The sequence below is a fragment of the Nomia melanderi genome, unplaced genomic scaffold, assembly GCF_051020985.1.
Source record: "Nomia melanderi isolate GNS246 unplaced genomic scaffold, iyNomMela1 scaffold0392, whole genome shotgun sequence".
Lineage (NCBI taxonomy): Eukaryota > Metazoa > Arthropoda > Insecta > Hymenoptera > Halictidae > Nomia > Nomia melanderi.
The window spans coordinates 27,501-32,500 of NW_027475507.1; the positions used below are offsets into that span (position 1 = coordinate 27,501).

Sequence of the window (5,000 nt, forward strand, 5' to 3'; positions counted from 1 at the left end):
CAACAACTAGAACGTACACTGTCCGTGAAATTCACAGAATTTTCGCGTGTCCGCGACAAACGCCGACGAGACACCCATCGTTCGCTCGTACGTAGCATCCTTCTCTTAACCCGACTCAGAGACGTTCTTTGCGCCCTTCGGTAAAAAAACGTTCGATCCGAAGAGGTGAACGACGGCGGGGATTTGACAGAGCTACGCAAGCAGTGTATGGTACGTAAACGACCCTCAGCCAGGCGTGGTCCAGGAATTGTATCCGTGGACCGCAATGTGCGTTCGAAATGTCGATGTTCATGTGTCCTGCAGTTCACACGTTGACGCGCAATTAGCTGCGTTCTTCATCGACCCACGAGCCAAGTGATCCACCGTTCAGGGTAATCGTATAAATTTTATATTTCACATATATAATTTTATTCTCACTTGTTCGACCTAATATCTCTCTTCTTTCAAAGAGAAGATAAAAGTTGATACCTGAATCTCCGACCAGCGCGCGAAGGAGATTCAGGCGTCGCCTTGGAGACGACACCGAAGCCTTTCGAGACGAAAAACGTTCAAGTAATATGTATATATTTCTCGACGTTCCGGGCGTATAGTGCATTCAAAAACCCGCGAAAGACGCAGAAGACTCGCACGCGTGGAAACGACGGGGATATATTTTGTATCCTACCCGATACTGAATCCATCGCGTGCAGTCGACCCTCGCGTTCTTCCGATCAGACGCATCTATTGTTGCGCGCATGTTTTCGCGTCGCATCGCGCGAAACGTTGCACGAATCGTACCGATCGATCGATTGAAAGCAAATAATGAAAAAAGACTTCACAGCTGGCTCTTTGCCGGTCATTCGTCCCATGTTATCTCTTGCCGCGAAATTGGCGCGCAAGAGTTGGGTGTCAGACGCGCGGCTTTAAAACGAGCTTCACGGCCGGTCCCTTCGTTACCGCTTTCGTTCTTTCTCTCGGAACGACCATGAACGAACACGACGAGCGACGCTACGGCATACACACGTCCACGGATTCGATTAAAAAAACAGACTTCACAGCTGGCTCTTTGCCGGTCATTCGTCCCATATTATCTCTTGCCGCGAAATTGGCGCGCAAGAGTTGGGTGTCAGACGCACGGCTTTAAAACGAGCTTCACGGCCGGTCCTCTCAATTCCGTGTACGGTACACGCAAGATGCGGGTTCCACTTCCAGACTACCCGGTCCCTTCTCTCTACGAGAATCGATAGTAGAAGAACGGCTCGAAAACGCGTCTCAGAGACTAGGGGAAAAGAAGCGGTATGCGAGCGAAACGAAAACGCATTATGGAAACGTCGCGAAACAATGTTCGACGGTTGCTCGGTTCCAATCGTGCGGCCGTTTCAATTTCTCGTGCGCTTCACCGTCCCTCCGTAACTCTGGCCGATCGCGTATACCGAAGAGCCGACACGCGCAAAAACCACAGGCATTGTATACTGTGTATATATATATATATATGTTACAGTCACAGCCTTCGCGCGTTTTACTCTCCGACGCGGGGTTTCCACGACGAAAGAGAGACAGTTTCGTGGCGGGTGACTCGGCCGAATCGCTACGACGGGTATTTCTATTATAGAACGAATCATCGCCACCCTTTACCAGTGCCCGACGAAGGAATCACAAGGTCATCTGGAGTTTACAATGCCAGCGACGGTAATTCCAACGAAGACCCGATAAGTCAACTCATCGTTCTATTTCTCCCCGTACAGAAAAGCGAATCGACGCTAATGCACCTCGCGCAAGCACGAACGTTCTCTTCGCGTGGATCGTCCCATCGTCCAAAGATGTAAAGACGCATTGGAGATCGTGGTCTCTGGCGGGCTCATTGCACGCCCCACTGCATATCTTTCCTCGAATCGAGAATGATTCGTCCACTAAGGCTGCGAAACTACGCGTCGAGGAAACTAGGGGAAAGAAGCGGGATGCGAGCGAAACGACAATACATTATGGAAACGTCGCGAAACAATGTTCGGCGGTTGCTCGTTTCCTCCTGCGGACGTTTCATTGCTCGGGCGCTTCACGTCCCTCCGTAACCTTCGCGCGATCGCGTGCCCCGGAGAGCCGGCAACCGGTGAACCACAGGCGTATAAACTATAGTCTTCTATAGCAAGCCTTCGGCGGTTACTCTCCGACGCGGGGATTCCACGACGAGAGAGAATTTCGTGGCGGGTGACATCGGTCGAAACGCTACGACGGGTATTTCTATTATAGAACGAATCATCGCCACCCTTTACCAGTGCCCGACGAAGGAATCACAAGGTCATCTGGAGTTTACAATGCCAGCGACGGTAATTCCAACGAAGACCCGATAAGTCAACTCATCGTTCTATTTCTCCCCGTACAGACAAGCGAATCAACGCTATCGCACCTCACGCATGCACGAACGTTCTCTTCGCGTGAATCGTCCCATCGTCGAAAGATATAGCCGCTTGGAGATCGTGGCCCATCAAGTTCTTCCGTAACTCCTGCGCGATCGCGTACCCCGGAGAGCAGGCAACCGGTGAACCACAGGCGTATAAACTATAGTCTTCTATAGCAAGCCTTCGCGTTTACTCTACGACGCGGGGATTCCACGACGAGAGAGATTTTCGTGGCGGGTGACACGGCCGAATCGCTACGACGGGTATTTCTATTATAGAACGAATCATCGCCACCCTTTACCAGTGCCCGACGAAGGAATCACAAGGTCATCTGGAGTTTACAATGCCAGCGACGGTAATTCCAACGAAGACCCGATAAGTCAACTCATCGTTCTATTTCTCCCCGTACAGAAAAGCGAATCGGCGCTATCGCACCTCACGCAAGCAGGAATGATCTCTTCGCGTGGATCGTCCCATCGTCGAAAGATGTAAGACGTACAGAAATCGTGGTCCATCACGATTATTCGTAACTCTCCGAGTCGCGTATCTGAGAGTAGGGCAAACGGAGAACCACAGGCATAAATAATACTATATATTTCTTATATAGTTAGCCTTCGCGTTTTACTCTCCGACATGGGGATTCCACGACGAGAGAGAGTTTCGTGGCGGGTGACTCGGCCGAATCGCTACGACGGGTATTTCTATTATAGAACGAATCATCGCCACCCTTTACCAGTGCCCGACGAAGGAATCACAAGGTCATCTGGAGTTTACAATGCCAGCGACGGTAATTCCAACGAAGACCCGATAAGTCAACTCATCGTTCTATTTCTCCCCGTACAGAAAAGCGAATCGACGCTATCGCACCTCGCGCGAGCACGTAACTACTCTTCGCGTGGATCGTCCCATCGTCGAAAGATGTAAGACGCACGGAAATCGTGGCCCATCAACGTTTTTTTGTAACTCTGCCGATCGCGTATCACAGAGCCGAGACGCACATACCACAGGCGTATAATACCGTTTTCTTTCGTATGGTAAGCCTTCGCGTTTACTCTTCGGCGCGGGGTTTCCACGTCGAGAGAGACTTTCGTGGCGGGTGACATCGGTCGAAACGCTACGACGGGTATTACTATTATAGAACGAATCATCGCCACCCTTTACCAGTGCCCGACGAAGGAATCACAAGGTCATCTGGAGTTTACAATGCCAGCGACGGTAATTCCAACGAAGACCCGATAAGTCAACTCAACGTTCTATTTCTCCCCGTACAGAAAAGCGAATCGACGCTGTTGCACCTCACGCAAGCACGAACGTTCTCTTCGCGTGGATCGTCCCATCGTCGAAAGATGTAAGACGCACGGAAATCGTGGCACATCACGTGTTTTCGGAACTCTGTCGACCGCGTATCTCAGAGACGACGCGCGCGAACCACTGGCATATACTATTATATATCGCGTTTTACCCTCCGACGCGGGGATTCCACGACGAGAGAGAGTTTCGTGAGCGGGTTGACTCGGAAGAAACGCTACGACGGGTATTTCTATTGTAGAACGCATCATCGCCACCCTTTACCAGTGCCCGACGAAGGAATCACAAGGTCATCTGGAGTTTACAATGCCAGCGACGGTAATTCCAACGAAGACCCGATAAGTCAACTCAACGTTCTATTTCTCCCCGTACAGAAAAGCGAATCGACGCAATCGCACCATACGCGTGCACGTAAACAACTCTTCGCGTGGATCGTCCCATCGTCGAGAGACGTAAGTTTTCATAGTATGAATTCGCGTTTTACTCTCCGACGCGGGGATTCCACGACGAGAGAGAGTTTCGTGAGCGGGTTGACTCGGAAGAAACGCTACGACGGGTATTTCTATTATAGAACGAATCATCGCCACCCTTTACCAGTGCCCGACGAAGGAATCACAAGGTCATCTGGAGTTTACAATGCCAGCGACGGTAATTCCAACGAAGACCCGATAAGTCAACTCAACGTTCTATTGCTCCCCGTACAGAAAAGCGAATCGACGCAATCGCACCATACGCGTGCACGTAACAACTCTTCGCGTGGATCGTCCCATCGTCGAGAGACGTAAGTTTCCATACTATGAATTCGCGTTTTACTCTCCGACGCGGGGATTCCACGACGAGAGAGAGTTTCGTGAGCGGGTTGACTCGGAAGAAACGCTACGACGGGTATTTCTATTATAGAACGAATCATCGCCACCCTTTACCAGTGCCCGACGAAGGAATCACAAGGTCATCTGGAGTTTACAATGCCAGCGACGGTAATTCCAACGAAGACCCGATAAGTCAACTCAACGTTCTATTACTCCCCGTACAGAAAAGCGAATCGACGCAATCGCACCATACGCGTGCACGTAACAACTCTTCGCGTGGATCGTCCCATCGTCGAGAGACGTAAGTTTCATAGTAAGCCTTCGGCGTTTTACTCTCCGACGCGGGGATTCCACGACGAGAGAGAGAGTTTCGTGAGCGGGTTGACTCGGAAGAAACGCTACGACGGGTATTTCTATTATAGAACGCATCATCGCCACCCTTTACCAGTGCCCGACGAAGGAATCACAAGGTCATCTGGAGTTTACAATGCCAGCGACGGTAATTCCA

General features: G+C 50.7%; 1 non-coding gene across 1 annotated transcript; it reads right to left on the reverse strand.

Moving 5' to 3' along the window:
• Positions 1 to 219: 219 nt before the first annotated feature.
• LOC143176148 (5.8S ribosomal RNA) lies at positions 220 to 374 on the reverse strand. The gene has a single exon (XR_013000738.1). It is a non-coding gene; the product is annotated as a 5.8S ribosomal RNA (ribosomal RNA).
• Positions 375 to 5,000: the final 4,626 nt, after the last annotated feature.